We start from the raw sequence: 22,443 nt of genomic DNA, 5'->3' as shown, positions 1-22,443 counted from the left end.
AAAATCCCTGATCACGTTAATGTGTTTCATCAGAAGTCCTGTTCGTGACTGATTTTGTACCCGTCTGTACGGCTTCTATCTGTTTAAATTAATGTTCAACTTTAAACTCAAAAGATGCAGATAAGTCACTTTTAAAAAAACTGTATTTTTGTCTGTGTCTGCTTGATTATCAGCGCGTTGTGCCCACAGCTAAAGTCATCTCACTGGAGAAATCTTCCTCGGTTGTGTTGTTTTGTGACGCTGGGCCAAATGAACCTTACCATCCACAGATGTCCATGTGTACCGTGATACACGTCTGCTGCTTCCAGAGATCAGAGTTTAATGAGCATTATATTTCACTGTTTACCCGGTGGATGCCTTCACGTAGGCCGGGAATAACACAATGGAAAAGAGACAGCAGGAGGGTAACACTTACACAAAGCAGATCACCTCAACCCACAGACTGCATTTCTATCTTTTACATCTGCTTGATGTTCATGGACATCATTTATTTTGTTTCTTATCTTTTCATAATTATGCATCAACAATTAAGAATCTTAATGCAGCACATACTGTAGCGTCATTGTGTTTGTGTGTGTGGTATACATGAACATGCCTTGTGCAACTCTTGTGTGGGTGTACAAATTGCAAATGTATTTTTCTAGTCCACATATGCACAATATCAGTGTGTGAACATTCAGATGTGAAAATTGACACAGACTTTGCTACATTTTAAGAAAACCAAAAATAAAGGAACGTTTGACACGCAAAACATGAATTGCTTCATTGGCCAACGCAACACAATTCTCAATCACAGAACATAAAACCACAGATTCACACCATGATATTAGAATGAGGAGGTCGTGAAATAATATTCATAAATGATTAAAAAATGTTTTATAGACCTGTGTGGGAAGGCAATGATATTTTTAAGTGACCTCAATGAACATTTTCTGGGGAGGATTATGAAAGCATCATGATTTATGAATGTCAACGCTTAAAGCCAGAAAAATTACACAATCATGTCATTATCACTGACAATAATTTGATAGAAGTCTATACAAAAAAATGACAAATAGAATCTACAAACAAAAGTCGAATTTGACAGATTTTTGCACGTTTTCTGCCTTATTGAGGGCAGGGAAATTAAGTGTAGACTAAATACTTAACAAATATAACGTTAATACTCTACCATACAAAAATAACAGGTTACCATGTTATAAATATATAATTCTCTTGTTTTCTTTATTTCTGTAGGCCCTACTGTTTTGTCTAATGTCTCTATTGTAAATCTAGAGATGTGCTAGGGATATAAAATAACAATCATTCATTTAATACATATTTAGCCTATTTAGGAAAGTATTTGATATATAATTCTATTTTTGTAATCGTCCTATGGGACAGTAAGAATTTTGTTGGTATATTACATTTTCATACTTTATTTCAAACATTATACACACATATAACATCATAAAAGAAGTCTTCACATGTCATAGACAGTGAACAACAACAATAATAAGATAAATGAAACAATAAATGTTGTTATTGTTTTTTTTTAAATGCAAAAAAATGTATTCACAAACAAAAATGGCTTAAATCCCCTTAATATTTCCTTTTACCTCGTGCTTAAATTAAATATTTTGTTTAATCTTTAAGACTTGTAAACAAGAAAAAAGGCTAAAGATTTTTGAAACATTATGATGGTTTATTTACAGATGTGACTTAGATCTATCTTTGTGCTTTTTCTTTTATCTTGAGTATACAGGTTTATATTTAGCTAAAAGTTGGAGAAGACGTTGAGCCTTTTCACCTGTAGCACCTCCCCTTCACGGGCACGTCACAGGGGCGCGCGCTCTCACTGTGGCGAGAGCGAAGGAGCGAGCGCGCTGACGAGACTGCGCCCATCATCTCTCTCTCACAACACACATATAGACAGAGAGAGAGAGAGAATCAGTGTGTGAACAATGGAAGCATCCAGCAGCTGATGTGATGTGTAAAGCTGCATGTCCTGCGCTCGTGACGGACCGATGATGAGGACGATGATGGTGAGGAGGAGAGACTGATTCACTGATGGCTGCGCGTCCACCTGCATCTCTCATATCACCGCAGGCCCGGGATGCGCGCACACATGCTCAAGTGCCTCTGATCATACAGGAAATAATTCTTTCTTATTCATCACCTGTGAACATTGACACATGAAGACTGAATGGGTGAGTTATGTGACATGCGACATCATCTGTGCACGCGTTCACGAGAATAACGCGCTGTTGTGATGACATGATTCTGTGCGCTCGTGCTGCTTTATCTCGCGCTCTTTACACCTCTCAGTGGTTACAGCAAAAGCTTTTGGGGGGTTATCAAAATCAAGTGCGTTGCCTAACTAGACAGTATTCGGGTCATCATAGCCTTTAGCGCGCTCCCTCACTAGAGAGCATTCTTGAGTCTCCAAGCGCTGTGTCCGCTGCACACATAGACGGCGTTTTGCCACAATGTGTCAAGTATTTTGCGACATTATGGTATTTAAACCTAGAAGTCTGACTAACTAGAGAGCATCCATGTTCAAACCTGGTGAGGGGTCTAAAGTGATCATAGACAAGCTTAGTGTTGATGTTTCCAGTGAAATGTGTTGGATTAGTTGTACGGCTCACAAACACTTTGCATGTTTACTGTATTTGTGATCATTTTGTGCACTGTATTGCTTTAAAGCAGGGTTTAGTTGAAACGACCACAGGACGACGGACGGTAGATTTGGACGGATGATGGGATGCATGTTCATGAAAGATCTGATGAATATATGGAGCGTTTGGAGAGTCAGTTCAGTCTGTGGTGCTGGATCCTTCACTGACTCATGCGTCTATCAATGGCTTCATGTTCATTCCTTCTGTTTTCCAGTGTTTTAGTCATAGCGTCTGTCTGGTGTTTTAATCCCCGTCCTCATCACAACAGTGAACAGTGCAGTGTGTATTTCTGAAGTATGTGAAGAAGCATTTAACTGTGCTCTGTGTGCATCCAGCTTGTGTTTATTCTCATTTCACAACATTCCACTTCATGTTTCTGAGAGATCACCACATTTACCATTCATGTTTCCCTCCTCACTTGATAAACAGCTGACTTGTGATGGACTGTGAGTGTTTTTAGTCTTTCCCAGTGGCGTAATTTCCACTTTTCAAATCCCGTTCGTGTCCTCCTCACTTTCAAATTAGTTTGTAATGTGTTTTTAACCACACGCCGTCATCTAAGTACTTGGACCGAGCAGGGCACCGAGAGTGTGAACCTGTGTCGATGCGCGCGTCACGTGCACAATCTAAAAATACATCACTGAAAGATTGTTTTCAATCACATGGTTATGATTTAGATTTAATAGAAATGAGTTTTTACGTGGTCGTTGTTTCGCTAGGATATGTTAAGCTGTTTCCTTCTTATGAACTTATGGAAGAAACATATAAGGCCATGTACACACTTGACGTCTTTTTTGACAAGAAAGCGTTTTTTTGTAAAATTTGGTTACAATTAGCAGGCAAACAACTTGACTTGAGAGGCAGCCCAGAGAAACAGATAGGCAGTGGTACAAAAGTCAATTTGAATTATAAACAGAGAGTGTCTTTGCAATAACTAATCACATATTCAAAAACTACAAAACTAATTGCTCGATAGAAATGCGATCAAAATGTATTGAAAGTGAAAGTTCAACTTACATTTATACAAAACTATGCTCCAAACGGCGTTTCGGCCGCCATTTTATTTTTTCCCAACCAATCACCTCCCTCGCATATAATTATGGAAACGACACACTACTCGCTTGTCTTTGGTTAGCTGTGAAAAGGAACTTGATGCAGGGTGTTTTTTTCAGTTCAACTCTTTTCAACTTAAAACGACACCCTGAGCTCCAGAGAAAGACGCCTGGCTGGCGCTTAAAAAAAGCGCTCTGGAAGTTTTTTGAAAACACGGTTTACTCCATAGGATTATAATGTAAAACAGACACTAGCAGCTTCGAAAAAGAAGTCAAGTCTGAACACGGCCTAACATGTGATTTATAATTTTTTTGTTTAATAAGGTCTCGATCTTTTAACAGCAGTTAGTGTTTATGACGAGGATTGACAGAGGATCTTCCCAGGTCGTTGTTTAGGTATGTTAAACCACGCTAAGCATTTCAGAAAGCCGTCCGGCTCGTTTCCTTCCGACTGCAGATTCAGGTTTAAAAGCCCTATTTTCCTCTGTTTCTCAGTCATTACTCGCATTTTCCCCCTTCATGAACATCAACGTTTGCTACACAATAAAACACTTTTTGGTTTCATGGTTTAATCAATGTGAACAATCATTTATATTGCAAAACAAAGGTATTTTGAATTCTGTTAGGATTGAAATTGAAAACATTTTCCCCCATTTTATGTCCCCCCACTTCTCAAACCAAAGTTAAACCCTTGGTCTGTCCTAAAGGAAGCTGCTTTGCTGTAAGCTCCTACCGTAGGAAAACATCCTGGTTAGCTTCACGTCAACAACAGTTTCATGATGTTGTGAAAACCTTTCCTGATGAGAAATGTGTGTATTTCTTTCAGCTGGTAGTAGGCTGATAAATTATTATTGGGCTGATTACTTTGTCGTCTTGAGGTTGTTATCAAAACTGTGTTATATTTTTTTGTTCATTATTTTGTCAGTCAATCTGTTCTCTAGATATGATGCTCAGATCTGTATCGGTTGACCATCAGTTCATCTGTCAGTAAATGTGACGTGTGAGATTGTGATGTGCTGTGATATTTGTTTGTGTTTAAATCATTTGAGGTGAGGTCTATGAGTGATTCTACAGCTTCTTGATTGTTTTAAATGACAAGAGAGAGAGTGAGAGAGAGTGTTGTGCTGAGGGATATATTCAGGTTTTGACACACAGATACAGCATCAGCTGAAAGTGAAGTTCCTAAGCCCTTCTGAGCTCTGCAGGGAATAAAAACACACGTGTTGCACATTATAAATGTATGAAAGCATCATTATGTGTTAGATGTTTATAATCTCTCATTGATAAAACTGATCTGTGGAGAAGTTCTGCTTGTAGTTTTAGTTTTTTTTGTCTTGTGAATGTGAATCTTTCAGTGAAGCTCTACACGTCATCGTCCTGGCACACGGCGTGTTTTTCTGCTCGTTTTTGGCACGCGCCAAAGTGCATACTTCAAATTTCAAATGGCACGAACGTGTTAAACCTATACTGTTCACACACAGACACACACACACTGATGTCTGATGTGATGATGATTGGGTGTAGAAACACAGCTCTGTTGGGTTAAAGTAGCTCTTGATGGATGTGTCTTTTTTTTGGTTGTGTATGGTTTTGTGGTTTTGCGCATGTAAATTGGCGGGCTGGAGTGGCCTCGGTCAAGAGCCCTTGGATGAAATCATATTCCAGCCGTGTGTAGAGCTGTCAACATACCCCTGAATCACATCCAGAGGACTGCAGGTGCATCACAGCCCACCAAACAAACAATCTGTTCCACAGATGACGTGTTTAAGCTCTACTGTGAACACTTTCTTCAGAAGCTTTCTTCTTTGTTGCCAGCATATGCCAGAGTTTTTTAACATTTTCACCAAACTTTAATTGCTCACAGTAAATTTTCTGAAAAGAATATATGGACAAACAATATGTCAAATGAAAGAACAGAGTCGCAGCTGTTAATCAAAAGAAACAGTATTCTTCTATCTTCATTTGTCCGTTTTTTTATCACTCCGTAGATGTGGGTAGGTTTCTTCAAAAATGCATCATTTTGATTAAACAGCTGAGATAATAAACGTTTTTTGTCAAAGATTCCGCCCAGATTACACTTAGAACAATCATTAAAAACCCTAAAACATATACGTTCTAGGTTCTGGGATTCTGAACTTTTTCCAAAAGGTGTGTAATAGCGCCACCTGCTGTACAACAGTACCAACACTGATTGCCGTAATAACTTGTCTTTGACAGGGAAGTGTTTTTTTAAAAGACGGGATAACTCTTCAATGGCGGTGAAAGAGTTAAAGAGGTCCAGGCATAATACAGAATTTACTGTACAACACGGAATGGCACGGAATCTGGCAAATGTTTATTTCATAACAAGATGTGTTGCGGTTGCGTGTACTGAACCTGAACACATTGGGCTTGTGAAGCTTTCAGACCCAGCGTTTCACTGCACGAGGACACGAACACATAAACAAACACCATTTGCAGCGATCCATCAAAATAAAAGTCTGGTTGACTTAAACAAGTTATAATATACTCACATTTAACCACACCACCCATCTTGAATTTTTATAATTCGTATATTGAGTATATTGTTTACTTTAGCAAACTGAAGTAAATGTGCTAGTAAAATTGTGCTACTTATCATAATTTTTTTAACTTAATTTAAAAACAGTATTTAAATTTAAGTTGACCTAAAAACAAAAGAAAAAAGACCTTAAAACGAAACAAAAAAAATTTACCCGTAAGATACTGGTTTATTACATAATTGTACATTATACATCGGTTATAGGTATCGGCGAGGACCAGAAAAAATATCGGTACTCGTACTCAGTCACGATACGGGAAATGAGGGTTCGATGGGCTTCCCTGATGATTGAGAGGTCTGTTCGGATGTAGCTTCTGAAAGCTTCCGATGACCAGCGGACAAGTGCTTGGATTTGCGGCTGAGAGAGGCACTTTTGGGCAGCTGTGGTGGCTGCTCCTATACGGAAGGAGTGACTGGAAAAATTGTCTGCTGGGATGCCGGATTGTAGCAGGACGGCTTTGAGGTGCTTTTGAAACCAGAAACGTGTGGCCGGGCGATTAGAGTCGTCAACGAAGAGGGGTCCGATGCTGCTGTGGTCCGAGATTTCCTGAAGTGAAGGTAGGCTAAGAGGGTTTGGTACGGTTGAATCGGTGACTGGAGGTTGAAGATGTAGATGAAATGGCCTCTCCTGGTTTGGTCCGTCTTGCTTTGCTTGATCAAGTATGATATCGTCTCTGAATCCAGTACTATTAGATAAGACACGGTTGGGTAAATAGCGGGGTTGAATTTGGATGTGGTGGAGATTTCCGAGCATCTTAGAAAACCGAAGAATGCAGAGGTGAATATGGCGTCGAGTGTGCAGGCGACGTGCGTAGAGTGATATCCTTTGCAGAGGGTGGGGATACATTTGGTGAGAATTTCCAGGGTTATGGGTCGCCTGGCGTCTGGACGGTTGGGTTGGACTCTCTGTATGCCTTTGATGATCATGGATGTTTGGGAGCTGGTTATGGCTGTTGATGGAGAGTTGAAGATTAATTTGTGGAAGAACTGGATTCCGCTCAAGTATCCTCTGATAGAGCTGGCCTGAAGGCTTTTTGCTGTGTTGAGGAATGAGATGTAGGAGGTGATGGTGAGTAGAGAAAAATCTGGGAAGGGAATGCTGAAAGCCTGGTGAAGCTTCTCCACGCCGTAAGATATGATTGGAGGGTCCCGGAAGATCAACTCCGTATAAGTTGGTACAGGAGCTGGCATGGGGTCCGCCTCTGGCGCTAGCCTCTTGAACTTCTGCCAAATTCTGCGCTCTGATGCCGCTGGTTACGGGTGGAGGTTCCATCGCAGGCGCATGTGGAGGCGCGGGCATCGCAGCTGCCGTGGCCAATGAAAACGCGGGCCGTGTCTGTCGGAGAGATAGCATGGAGGGAATGGCTGCCGCTTGCACGTTCAGCTGAGGCTTTTGAAGGTTGTCGGCCCCCCTTGCCTGGGCGGCGGGCTGCAGTCGAAACGGTGTACTGCACATCGAGCTGGGATGCCGCGGGCTGCTTGAGGCGCTCGGCAGGGATAACCATGGTTTCCATCGGACGTGGAGCGCTGCCTAGACTCGCCGAAGGCCTGCTGCGGCGCCTAGAGTGAGGGAGGCTGTGCCGAGCTGCGGAGGTAGATTGTCAGTGCCGGGAATGGGCGGGCCCCCGAGCCCGGCTCGTCGTTGGTGGCCGGTCGAGCCGACCTCAGCAAGGGGGCTTCAGAGGTTGTAGAGCTCTGGTTTCGACATCCGCCTACTGAAGGGGACGTCCGTGTTGGAAAGGGCCAGACGAAGGCTCTGGACCGTCCACTTGCGGCATGCTGGTATCTCGGGGATCGCAAAGGCCGGTGAAGGAAATAGATATCGCGCCGGTGGGAGAGATGACAAACTTTTCCGCTTAGGTGCATGCCGCTCTGAGCGGCGGAGCTGACGACCCCGAGGCGATGCTTGGGAATCTTCCATATAATCCGACCCTGTGCTGGGGTGCGCCTGGTGGCGCCGAAGGATCTGGAACATCAGGAACTGTAGAAACAATGGGTGTCTCAAACATCGTGATGAAACTGGAACGATGTTGAACTTGCAAGACTGGTATAGCTGTTGCCGTGGCCACTGAAAAGTGAGAGCTTGGGGCGGGGAAGGAAAATGATTGAGCCGGGGCTCTTGTTGCCGTGGCCAATGAAAAGTGAAGGCGTGGCTGCTGCAGAGAGGGGAGGGATAGAATGGCGGCTGTTTGAGCAGCTAGCGAAGTCAAGCTCGCGCTAGCGTCGGTGTCGAATAAATGCGGTCCGGAGACCATCGCCTGATTCTCTAGCGGAGGCAGCCTCACGCTAGAGATCGGCTCCAGCGCCGCAGGCCAAGAGCTTGGGGTGGGGAAGGAAATTGATTGAGCCGGGGCTCTGGATGGTTGCCGGCCTGCTTGGCCTGGGCGGATTGCCATGTAATCTGTTGGCGAGGCGTTGTCCTGAGCTGCGAGCAGAGATGAGGCGGGCTGCTGAAGGCTCTCGGCTGGGATTTCTGCTGAAGGGTTGAGAGTGTTTTTAGCGTCGGTCATGACGGGAGTCTTGGACATGTTATCGAACTGGTCGATGTTGAACTTGCGAGATCCGTCAGGTAAGACTGCTTGGCTATTTATGATGGATTTTGCAAAATAGACTAAAACTAAGTAAAACAGTGTTCACCATTTCAATAACCTTTAACTTATTTCTCATGAGCATGATAAATGTGTGTGAGTGTGTGAACAGAGTCTGCTCTACGTGTATAATAGTGTATTATATGTTTGACAAATACTAACAGCTGTGAAAAATATAAAACCTGTAAATGTCCGCTAATGTCCAATTCGCGATGAATGTCTCATTTGAACAGATTTATTTTATTGAAACAACTCGTATATGAAACAGTGAACTCTGGTATTGTTAGTGAAAGAGTAGAGAAATGTGTTTAGGCTGCTATTGATGTGGTTTAGTTGTCAGATAATAAGTTTATAAATTGTGTAATTCTGCCAGAGGTTGGCGGCAGTGTCATGTTTTGAAGTCCTTTGACATTTTACTAGAATGATTTGTGCTTGGAAAGACTTTGGTGGTTTTGAAAAGGCTGAAGAAGAAAGATGAAGCCAATATCACTTTAACTCCTTCAGCACACACAGAATGACACACACTTTGTTCAATTGTCAAGATGCTTTAAAAACAAACCTCTGTCAAAACATCATGAAACACAGGGCTCTAGACTAACTTTTTGCACTGGTTGCACTGGTGCACCTTACTTTTTTTCTTGGGTGCACTAGCACAAAAGTTAGGTGCACCCAAATTTTAGACCGCATCGCATTTAACATTTACCTGCTTTGACCAGTTCACTTTTGTTTAATGTCCATATGGGCAAAATTTGCTTGTAAATGTTTATCTTACAAACTGTTCAACATTAAGTTCTTTATTTGAAGAACAAATTTACAAGAAAGGTAACTTACTGAAAAAGTGTTTGTACTTAATGTGCTTCAGTTAAGTGAAATTTAAACTTAAAAGATCTCAAGATAAATGGACAAGGGCTTGAAGGCTCCGTGTCGGAGCATTGCTTATGATTTTTGGACGGATCAGGCCTTAAATTAACATTATTCACGAAAAAGTTGTGAATTGTTCTTTTCATCTTCTCTCATCATCCCCTGCTACATCCACTCTGTTTAACTAACAGCATTAGTCTCCTCACCTCTCTGTCTCACTTCAGCACACGCATTTTCAAACGTACACCAGAGATTGCGCTAGAGTTTTTTTGTCCGTCATTTTGACTTACATGCTCGTAAAAACTCCGTCATAATCTGTTATTACCCGTCACTATGGTTCAAGGTGGTGTTAGGTGATAATTTGTATGTTCGTGACGTCATCACGCTGTACTGGCGTCTCGGAACTTGTTGTATTGTGATACAACCGAATGCCCAATAAAGCCGTTACAGTTTTTGATACCATATTCAAGCCCTTTCCAAATCACTTTTTATTTTGCTCATATCTTGTGTTTGTAACAAAAGTTATGGCTGATGTCGACTGAAGCGCTGTGATTTTTAGGAACGGAATTTGGAGTAAATCGTGTTTAAAGTTCAATGATGAAATTAAAAGCACAACAGTCCCGTATCACAAGTAAAAGTCACTTTACAGTGGTGAGAGATTTACTCTATTAACAATTTATTTAAAAAAATCCTAGTGTTGAAGTCTATAAAAATACTGTACAAAACCGTTTGAATAAAACGTAAGTAATGAAAATGGTGCAGCACACTTAAAGAACGAGAGCTCTGCCATTATCACTACACAAGGAAATTAGCAAACATTACGGACAACAAATAATAAGCAAAGAAGCAAGTTTTGCGTTGTTTATCATGTGTTTATCTGGACTTGTGATCATCTCTTGTTTGTTTTGCGATCGCGGTCCGCCTCGCGTGAGGAGCGGAGCGGTGATAACTCCTGGTGCTGCAGACTGTGAGCTCTGTCAACTCACGAAAACATTGTATAAAAAAACATAGTTTACACAGTACTTGCGGGAAATGTGCATTGATACTCCTTCATTCTTCATGTTATTTGGTTTACTTTGATAGGTCAACTGTCTTTCCCGCGTCCCAGCGTGACATCCGACGTATATGTCAAGTCAGTAACAATAACAGGTGAAAACACGCAGGTTGCTTTTCGAGCATATCACGCTGAAGGGAAATGGGGATTTACAAATTGCCCTCATTGTAATCCGACAAAATGACGGGCGGCCATCAGATTTTTCCGTCACTGGTGAAAAATCCGTCAATGACAGAGAATTTTCAGTTAACGCGACCTCTGGTACACTCACGTGCAGGAATATCTGCACCACAGCCAATCAGAGGGGGGTCCGCCCTTCACTATCATTGATTGGTTTAGACCACGATATGGGTCTAATGTGTGTCTGTTATGTAATCACAGGAAGACTTTCAGGGTTGTGGATCGTTTTTTTCCCCTCGAACGGCTGGTCAAAAACATCACGCCGACATGGACTGTCTAATTCAGTCAGAAAGTCGTTGTTTAACTGAATATCTGTATGAAGAATGGTTTAGATCAGGCTGGTACGAGGCTGACTCGACTGGGGGGTCTTCATATATTCTGGTTGGGCATATATAGTCATAGTTCATTGCAGGCATAGATGACTTTTCTGTAATTAAATTGAAACATCATTATTTAATTGATTAGAATTAAATTTTTAAGTATTTTAATTGTCCGCTGCAAATATTTAGAGGGGCCCAAGAAAAATCTGGGGGACAAAGTTGATGATGGTGTAAATTAAACAATCATAATCCAGTGAATGAAATAGGCTACTTTATAAAGGAAAAGTATTTTTCTCATTGAATTATTTTCTCTTTGAAAACGTGTTGAATGCAAACATACAGTAGGATTATTCCTAACAAATACAAAACACTCAAAGTAGCAATAAATGTATTGTAAAATTGAAAGCTGGGCTATTTTTGCATATCGGTCATAGCTGTCACGACTGTACATTGTTAAGCCCAAAGTATGTTTTACTTTTCATGCATACACATACGCGTGAAATAAATGTTGTGACCAGAATAGTATGCGTGTACTGTTGGTGCACGGCAGCAAACCACACAGTAATAGTCTTAATGTACTGACAGAAAGCGTCATCCATTTCAACGATACCGGTCATGAGAGGACAGACAGCTCATTCACATGTTGTGGATTACTTTAACACTCATTGTGTTTTTACATGCACAAGATGTGATGGATCTGTGGTTTGATACGATTCACACACACGTCAATCACAACTAATAATAACTAGTGTTATTATTATTATTATTTTTAATCTGAAAATGGAGTTTAAAGACAGTTTTCGTTCTGATTGTTGCTCGGTGAGCTTAAAGTTTGGACCCTGCGTGCTGTTGTTCTGAACTTTCTCTTTCTCTCGTCATCACTCATGGACACTTTCACCTGTTAGTGGCCAGAAGTCTGGGGTCCAGCTGGCACATGCGGCTGTCATCATGTAGTGCATCCTGGGATCTGTCATGGCTTTATTTCTGCACCTCGCTGGACCTGAGACACATTTCAGACCACATGATCCAAACAGAGGCTATTTTGAGAGAAAGAACAACTCTTCATTCATTTTTCAACCGTGTGCGAAGCTTCAACACCTTTATGTGTTTAATTTCTTCATCGCTTTTAAATTAATGAGTCACATCAACATGTTGTATTTATTTATCATTTTTGTAATAGCATCCACGTGACTGGAAGTAAACATCCCTTAGACATTAACATTAATATATTGCATACGTTGTCATGACTTTAGGCTTTAAACTTACGGGCTTAAGGCTGTTATAACATGATTAATACTTAAGCTTACACTTTTGAACTGTTGGAGTAAAAACATAATTACAGTCGGATCAGACATGTGTATGATTTCATTGTGCTGATTTAAGAGGGATAAAAAAAGAATGACTTATAGGGGGTTACATTGTTTAGTGTCGGGTTTACTTCGTTACTGTAACAACTCCACCACTGTCAGCCACGCCCCCTGCATCAGCGCCTTCTCCTGGCCAATCACTTTCACTGGACCTTTCATTTCACGGACTATACTCCCCATAATCCTTTGTCACCATGAGTGCACCCGCACCTGATCCTCATTCCCTGGACACTTAGGCTGCGTCCGAATAGTCATGAGCCATGAATAATATATCCGAAACCTCAGTATGCAAAAAACAGTAGCTGAGAAATACCTGGACGGTCTACTACATCCACAGAGATTTGTCAGTGTGGATTGGATGGACACTTTTCTATCCCATGATGCCACGGGAGCTGAGCAACGGTCACATTTCAAAAGTAAGTCGAATAAATATAGCGGAAAACTTTAAGGTGGACGCCTGCTTTTAATGTAAGTGCCAATAAATGAATTACTATATTTAGTTTTTATCAACGCTCACGTGTAGGTTGTTGTAAATACATCAGAGGTCAAAGAGCACACGTGTCACATGACCATAAAACATGGTGGACGCAGTATGTCCGAAATATAAACATACTAATCACACTCACACTATATGGATCATACTGTTAACGGCTGATAGGTAGATACGTATTCACATTCAGTAAATACTGTCAAAGTATGACACTGCAGACGCAGCAATTATTACCCTTGTGTTTTGTTGTAGTCTTGGTCCGGTCTAGTTGTAATGTTGTTAGTTGTCTGTTTCTTACCCTACGCATGTTTTCTAGTATCGACCTTTGTACCCGTGGATGTTATTTGTTGATATAACCTGTGGACCTGTTTGTTCTATCTGCACCTGTTTCACCCCATTAAACCTCCTGTTACCTGCAATTCCTGTGTGGCATCATCCATCGGTCTGCTGTGGTTACAATTACGGCTGTTCTCTAAATTGTGTCTCAAAGTTTTAAGCAAATTTTTTTAGACAATAGATTACCGTGACGAAACAGAGGTCCAGAAGTCAAACTCTCACGAACTTATAGTGAATCAACAGTTATGCAGGGATAATGCAATGATGTATTGTGTGCTCGTGCTTAAGTTCCGCCCGACTGTTTTCAGAAATAATCGTTCTGCTGTATCTGTGTTTTATAAATGTGATCAAACTAAATCTCTTCAGAGATATGACGTATGCGACACTACTCTATAGGTACTCAAGATTAATATGAGATTGGCAGAAACTGTGCGTGTTACCTCCGCTTTAAGAGTTCTCAGATTAGTCAAATCTAACTATAGACCACTTTGCAAGCTGTAAACACTTCCGAATTTATTTTATTGCATTTATTTTTTAAATCTAAAATGTTATAAATATTCAAGATATTTCTTTAACTCTTTCACCGCCAGCCTTTAAAAAAAAAGTTGCCAGGTTTTTCACCAAATTTGAATGGCTCACAGTACATTTTCTGTAAAGATTATATGGACAAACAATATGTCCAATGAAAGAAAACAAAAGAAACAGTATTCTTCTATCTTTATTTGTTCTTTTTTTATCACTCCTCAGATGATGGTAGGCTTCTTCAAAAATGCATCACTTTGATTAAACAGCTGAGATAATTCATGTTTTTTTTTCAAAGATTCCGTAATAACTCGTCTTTGGCACGGAACTGTCAATGGCGGTGGAAGAATGCAGTTATAAATGTTTTATAGATTCGTGTAGTGTTGAAGAGGTTCTTCTGGACCAGCATTGTCGAAGAGGTCTATACTCAGCAAGTACGTCTGATGTTTTGAGACATTCTCTCTCTGACAACAAGCAGGCTGTCTCTGGAGCTTTACCTCATGCACAGACTCATTCCATGTCTTGTTTGTCACCCTCACCAGCACCACCGCGTCGTTTTGAATATTATAAGTGGTACTGGGTTGTTGTAAAGAGACAGAAAGGTTTTGCAGTCAGACTAGATGTTTGATCTTAGCTGTGGTTCTCCAGGACCAGATTTCAAGAGCCCTGCTCTAACTGTTGATGTGATCATGAATGTGATGTTGAGACATGAGCGATGTGAAAGATCAAGTGTGTGTGTAGTCAGTATCACCCAGTCTGCCATTGTCAAACAAACAGATCATTCAGTCACATTACTGGAGCGAAGGTTCTTACGTCCCACTCAAACAAATCTATTACAGTTTTATTTGGCGCTGCATACAGTGTGGAAATGAGCATTTATTTTGTGATCTGTTTAATGTTTAAACCAAGGTTATTTCACATGCTTTAGATGGATCTTCCCCAGGACAGTCGCTGTCAAATGGCCTCCAAAAAGTGCACAAGTTTAGGGTGTAGTGTGAAGCATTTATGAATCTCTTAAGCATCCCTAATGACATTTAACTATGGTTTTATTCTAGTGAAAGTGTAGTTAGCATAAAGGTGGCTCATTTCAAGGTCTGTCCTGCTGTAATTGTTTTACAAATGTTTCTCTCAAAACAAGAAATGTTAAACTTCTCTGTTTTCCAGTGCGAGTCTTCACATTTTTCCGTGTTAATGTCGCTTTTAGGAGAGTACTTAATGCTGCCTGAGTCTTAATTGTCATTTTTAAAGAGCCGTGTTTCTCTGGAGACCTTGGTTTCCCCATCACATTTAAAATCAATTACATCTCATCCTTTCCGCCCTATCTCACTTTCTCACTTTCCCCGGCCTCTCTTCGTTTCAGCTCCTTCCTTCTGTGACACACATTTAAAGCTGTTCTAGGGGCAATTTGTGCTAAATAATTAACTCTCCAGAGACGAGATATCCATACGTGCCTCTCTGTGCTATTGACTCTCATGTAATGCTCCAGTAGAGGTTCTTGCACGGAAAACGTAGGAATCACCGCAGCGGCGTTTGTAAAGCACATTGGTCCTACACGCTACCTCAACACAATGCGGTGTTTTTTTCACACACTTTTGTGCTCACAACGTGATGCTTGCCAAGCAGAATAAACATACTGTATATGGTCTATTTCAGGAGACGTCAGGTAGGCGGAGAAGATGAACTGTGGAGGATCTCTGTGTGGTGAAGACCGCGACTAATTAGTTTATCTAATTATGTCTTTGTGCTGGAAATTTCTCAAATTAGTGGAAGAATGTGAGGACGCTCATTACGGTTGTCATGAGAAATGTGAAGGAGCCGCTCAGACATGATGAACCCATTACCTGTGCTAAATGACCTGTTTACACGCTACATGTAAAGAACACATGGAGGAGCCTCACCACGCTCGGTGCTTCGTCTGGCTCATTAGCTATAACTTTACCCTTCAACAAATACATACATTTCGTAATCTTTAAATCAACATGATGATGTGTTTGAAACTCAACATTCATTCGTTTCAAGACTGATCTGAGTCATTTGGATCGATTTGTTTAAAAGAATGGCTTCCTAAGAGTTGCACGGTCATGGGTGAAATGATAATCGCGATTATTTTGCTCAACATTTGTCAGTTCAGAACCTTTGTTTTGTATTCTCACTTCAGAATGTTTATTAGGTCTATGAATATGTTATAATCTTCTGCCATTGAACTTCCCCAACATTGCATTTCAATGCACGCAATCAATCATCTAAACACTCCACCACAAAAATGAAGATTTTGGGACCTTCGGAATGAAACCTTGCTACTCCATTTTTTTCAGTTTCTTGTTCTTTTGTTCATAAATCATTGATTACCCTTCATGTTTGTATGTGGGTTTTGCAAAAAATGTAAAAAAACATTAGTAGAAATGCAATGAAATTTTTTAGTGTTTTGTTATTCCTGTAAAGTGGCAGTTTAAAAGATACAAGCTTTGCGATGATTTTTCGACTTTATCAGGAGTTTTTTTTCTTGCTTTTAAAACAATAAAAATATGATTAACTGTGCAGCCCTGATAAGAGTGATTTTAAATGCAAATCATTGAGGACAGTTCAGTGGAGAGATGTCCAGTCTATTCATTCCGACTGAAAACACAATAGCTGTGTCCCAAATGACATACTATACACTAACTCAACCATGTAGTTTATGAATTTGCGACCCGTTGAGTGCGTGAAGTGTCCACATTTGCAAATTTCATATTTTCGCTCCAAAAGGTGCATCATCCTGGTACTTAAAGTGCACTTCTTTTTCTAGGATTTTCAATGTGAACGCACTACTCACACTATTTATACTACAAAACGGAGTAGAATGGTGCATATGTGCGCAATTTGGGACGCACCTTATGACTACGTTTACATGCACCCTCATAATAATATGATTATAATCGGATTTACCATGTCACCTCATGTAAATGCAATCATTTGATTTAAATAATGTGATTAAGCTGAAAATCGCAGTTAGCATTATCGAAGTAACATATGTGGCGTACGGCGGTTTAATCGCAATATGAAGGCCTGTAAAGACCTGCTGCTCTGATCAAGGTGCGCATGTGCTTCTGTCACGCTACGATGGTAAACATGACAGTCTGAAGTTTAACCGTCAACACAAATGAAGTCTCTGCTCCTTACCTTTGTACAGAAACAGCGCAAATGCATTGACAGTGTACACCAACGTTGCGGAGGCATTATACATAATACTTCTATATTCATCACGGCACCGAATAACCATAAAATACATCCACATGAGGGTGTTTCGCATTTGTCGTGATTCACACGAATATATTAAAACGATAGCCAGTAACACACACATACTTTACCCAAAGGTATTGTTTGTGCTGTGTATTATAGCACATAATCAGACTCCTAAAACTTTCATGTAGAGGGGAGCAAAGTACGGAGCCGTTGAAGGGACATTGGCGAGAAATAAAAGATCAGAAGACTTTCGCATGCGCACTTTGAAATGTTTTATCCGCATTGTTCTCGGGCACCCCGTCTAGTACGATATATACAGGCACAAAAAACATTGTGTTTATATGTTTTCCTGTAGCTCAGTGGTAAGAGCATTGCGTTACGTATACCTATGTATAAATGTATAAGATAATGCAATGGAAGTCGCTTTGGATAAAAGCGTCTGCCAAATGCATAAATGTAAATGTTGTTTTATTATAGATGACTGAGGGACCTTCAGTGCTTTTTATGCATAACAGGCACATTCACAGTAACTCGTGAGTACGCGAAAAGTTTCAGATTTTTCATTTTTGGCAATGTCCCTTCCACGGCTGTTCTCATGTCATGTAAACTTGTTACATTACGATCAAGTCCTTACTTTGATTTTTGGAAATAAGCATTACTGATGCGCATGTAAACGTAGTCAATGTTGCGTTCTACAAGGAATTTAGAAACTAAATACCCATTCATGGAAGCAAATATGTCTTTAGTGGACGACGTATACAGGCTTTTAATGGCTGATGCTGATGTAGAGAAAGCAATGTGGCCAATGTAACACAAATACAAATATAGTAAATCAGTGACATTAAACATATTAGACATATTATTAAAATTGTCAAATATCAATATGTACCACAAAGTGTTTTTCTATATGCTCCTCATATGAGCGTGAGGATTACGTGGAGAGTTCTTTGTCAGATTATTGATGGAGGATTTCCTCTGACCGTGCTATATGGTCAAATATTACACAGATGATGAACACGTCGTCATGTCACAGCTGCTAATTGAATGTCAATGTCACATCAGGACAGCTTCTTCTCAGAGACGGCAGGACCTTCTTGTTGTTGTGTCATCGAGTCCCTTCTTATTGAATCTTGCCCAGGATCTCTCTCTCTCGCCACATCACATCTCCCCCACTATAAGCACACAGTAATTGGTATTCAGAGTGGCAGCTGGGAGCCACATACACATTTTCGAGTCCAGCACAAATTCAGTGAGTCAATACAGTGCTTCATTAGAGCCGTGAGTCACTGCACGCTGCCTCATTTGTTTGTGTTTGTTCAATACTTGCTCTTAGGAAGCAACCGCTGCCCATTCACACCAGACAAAAGATCCTCTCTGTCATACTTGTGTTTGACTTTAGTTGAAGAATATTACACCGACTCTTCAATGGGAAGAGAACATCAACCGTGTTTGATGATTATTGTGTCATTTGTTGGGTTCACAGAGCTTTTGTGAAATGTTATTGTACAGTAAGTTGTTTGCTATTCAAGTAAATGTTTTAAAGGATGTGTGCTTGGTTTTATGATAGACTCAAATGCTTCGTCGAAAAGAGCTGAATTGAAGCTGTGACTTTGAAAGTCATGTACAGTTCCATCATAAATCTAAATCCTGATCTTCACCCGAGTCACAGTTACAAAGAACCATAGTCACGGTCCTGGCTGGAAAATCTGTGTGAAGCACTTCTCTAAAAGCCTGTTGGAGTCGGCTGTTTTGTTTAAGGAGATGAGATCGGTCACTGATGGTTACTGTCAATCATTCCTCCATCCAAACTACTTTCACAGGACCTTAGAAGACACTGTCTAGAGATAAAAGATGACAAAAGCTTCCTGGTAAGACAAACTGTTGGCATCAGAGTTATTGTAGTTTTGATTTTAGTTTTATTTAGTTTTACTAACATTCAAATAAGCTTTTATTTTATTATGTTCATTTTAGTTAAAAGTTTTAGCAATTTTGGTATATGCTTTTGTGATTTTATAATTTATGCATTTATTTTTTATGTTGATATATAATATTAATTCATTTTTATTTTAGTTTTATTTTAGGTTTTGTTTATTATTATCATTTTAAAACTTATTTCAGTTTATTATTGAGGAATATTTCCTTTAGTTAAGTGTTTCCCATTCATTTTTAGGTCAACATTTTATTTGATTTCAGTGTACAATAACATTTTCAAAATGAACTTGGCATGTGAAGAACATTACTCTTGCTTATAGATGCCCACACGATTTACTCCAAGAACACAACGCAAAATCCTAAAAGTCATCAGAAAGAATCTAAGAAACATAAAGACGTTTTTAACTTTTTCTTGAAGAATGTGAAAATTACAATCTGTATTTTACACCTAAGAAGTTGTTTTTGAATTTTTCTTATCAAAATATATATATATTTCACTTAATTTTGATATTTGTTTGTTCTGCTTTTCAGTTAAAGAATTTTCATTTTTACTGGACATTCCTAAAAGGCAAACATACTTTGTATTTAATACATTTTTTACAGTGACAGAATCTGAACTAAACTTTAAAACAAATATCTCATGCAAACTGTTAATGTGGATTTGTCTGCGCAGATGGGCGTTTACACATCCTTATATTCAGAAATAATGAGGGATCACATTTTTACCAACAGAAAAAACCCAGTGAGGCCTGCAGTTCCAGTATTGTTCTCGATCATAATGACTTTTTTCTCAGTTATTAGTGACTGATACCTCCTCTGGCTCTCGTCTTGCTGGGTGAATTTGGACTTTATGTTTGTCTCTCACCGGCTTGTTTGTTCCGTGAGCTCTTAATGGCACACATGGAGCCGTGTGACCCTCATTATAGTTGCTTGGGAGAGCGTGTAAATGGGCTGGATTTCAGCACAACTCCAAAGGGCAGCTGAGTAGAGGCGCCTAACCTTTCCAACTCGTGGAAGACATCAACCATACAAATAACTCATTAACCTTATCCACTTAATGGGAAGCCCGCACCCCCCGGCCACTGCACGAGACTCTTTTAATTGGCCATCGGCAAGCCTAAAATGGCACGTCCCTTTACGAGAGGCGGGCTGTGGCACGTCGGAATTGGCCCCCGGCGGGTCCAGGATTGAAGGCAGTTTTTTGGGGGGTTGTCTGGGATCAAGCAGACCAAGCATTGATTTGGTGAGCTCAATAAGAAGCAGATTTTCATCACCACACTCACAAGTGGGATTGTCTTAGATGCTACGGAAATAAAGAGCTTGAATGGCACAAAGGAAATGTGTGACCCCCTATTCTGAAAAAAGACATCTGGAAGCTTCCGATCGATAATCTTGATTACTTAAGTGCAAATAACCAGAGGCTGCCATTTCTCATCTCACCTGCCAGCGATCGGTTTTGCCTAAAGCACGTTCTGAAATTTGAGAGGTGGGTTAAACAACCTTAAATAAGATATTGAAGGAATGATAAGTGTTCTTTCAACATTGATTACAATTGACTGGTTACGATAAACCTGCTAACTAAAACCAGACGTTGACTGTTCAGTTGACATGATCATGCTGGATGTAGATGGAGTCATTGACACTTGTCTTATACATGCAGAGCTTGTGTTACTCTGATGAAAATATACCAACAGCTGAACTACATTTAATTGACTTTTAAATGTCTTTAAACATGGTTCTTCCATAAAAGAGAAAACCTGTAAACTGAAAAACTGATGACAGATGAAGACATGTTGTGCTAGTAGCACCCTGTGTTCTTTTCGCTCAATTGGCAGAGCATTGTGTTAGCGGCTCAAAGGTCATGAGTTACCATCAAGAGTATTACCATGAGAACAACATTAAAGGGGTCATATGACATGGTTTAATGGAATATTATGGTTTGTTTTAGATTTAATTCAATGTGTTAACACCTTTAAAGGTTCAAAAACGCTGAATTTCCACATACAGTGCATGTTTGTATCTCCTCTCTGAAACGCACAGATTTTTAACTAAGCTCATGACTCTGAAAAGCGAGGTGGGCTGTGATTGGCCAGTTAACCAGTGCGCAGTGATTGGTTGAATACTGCAAGCGTGTGGGAAATGTAACACCTCTTACCATATTTGTAACATCAGGTTCCTCTTCAATTGTAGTGAGAGGTACACCACCTTACTTGCGTATACATGTCTTAGTCAAATCAGACCACCAACAGATGTAGATTTTTGGGGTGTGGTTACATGAGGTGTTTCAGACAGGTTTGGGTGAGCATTCACTTTTACATAGAATACATCTTTTGTTCCCACATTTTCATTTCTGCAATTTTACACGTCTAATACATGCATGGGCAACTTATAACACACCAAAGACACAGAAAAAAACTTATTCGTGCCAATGGTAATTTAGTTTACTAAAATGAATACTTTGAAAACGTTTCTGTTCATTAAAATCAATTAAAAAATGTACCTAAAAATTATTGGGGTAAACTTAACTCAAGGAAAAATTGTAATGTTGCCTCAAAAATAAACTGAAATAAGTTTAAAGCACCAAAGTTATAATAATACACAAAAACTAAAATAAAAATTAATTATTATTATATAGCAACATAAAAAACAAACAAATCAAGAACTAGAACAATCGCACTCAAGTTCGGACCGCAGCAAACGAGCCCTATCTCAAAACGCTCTAAGGCTTAGCTTGACAGTTAGTCTGCCCCGGAACAGGCTAGTTTGCTAGCATAAGTTGCCATCGTAACTGAGTTCAAACTATTTTAAGTTTGCTTTATGAAACTGATTTCCTGAATATAAACCTGACTAACCATAATAAGACTTAATCTTGTTTTATGAAATAGCCCCCAGCTCACTCATTGAGGAGTCATGCTTTATTGTGTGTGCGTGGGTAACATTGCCACACCTCATACCTACTTTATCAGCTTTACTTTCAGAACTCTGTTCATTCTTTGTGCTGTATACATTCAGTCTTCTGAGAGCCTGTTTACACCTGATCACTTCATGTGTTTTCTCTGAACGGATAGCTCTCTGATCGTGAAAGGACCAGGTGTGAATGCCCTCTGAAACACATCACTCGAACCACTTCAGGAGGTGGTCTGTGACGCATTCCAGTCAAAATTTAACAAGTTCTTAAATGCATCAGATTGTTGAAACCACATGCGTCAGCGCTTTACTCCTCCCAAACAGAACTATGTTGCTCGTGAGGTAGCCACGCATAAGGCAAATAAACTGATAAAACAGCTGGGAATGGATCAACC

The 22,443-nt window shown here is 40.0% G+C and overlaps 1 protein-coding gene across 2 annotated transcripts in view; it reads left to right on the top strand.

Annotated features, from left to right (window-relative positions):
- The first annotated feature begins 1,859 nt into the window (after nucleotides 1-1,859).
- Nucleotides 1,860-22,443, top strand: part of nexmifb (neurite extension and migration factor b) — a 54,787-nt gene continuing 34,203 nt past the window's right edge. For both annotated transcript variants that reach the window (XM_056770302.1, XM_056770303.1), the window contains exon 1: nucleotides 1,860-2,189. The gene's annotated coding sequence lies outside the window, so the exon portion shown is untranslated. The remainder of the gene's footprint in view (nucleotides 2,190-22,443) is intronic.

Source organism: Triplophysa dalaica, chromosome 16 (assembly GCF_015846415.1).
Source record: "Triplophysa dalaica isolate WHDGS20190420 chromosome 16, ASM1584641v1, whole genome shotgun sequence".
Classification (NCBI taxonomy): domain Eukaryota; kingdom Metazoa; phylum Chordata; class Actinopteri; order Cypriniformes; family Nemacheilidae; genus Triplophysa; species Triplophysa dalaica.
This window is presented reverse-complemented; position numbering and strand designations above follow the sequence as displayed.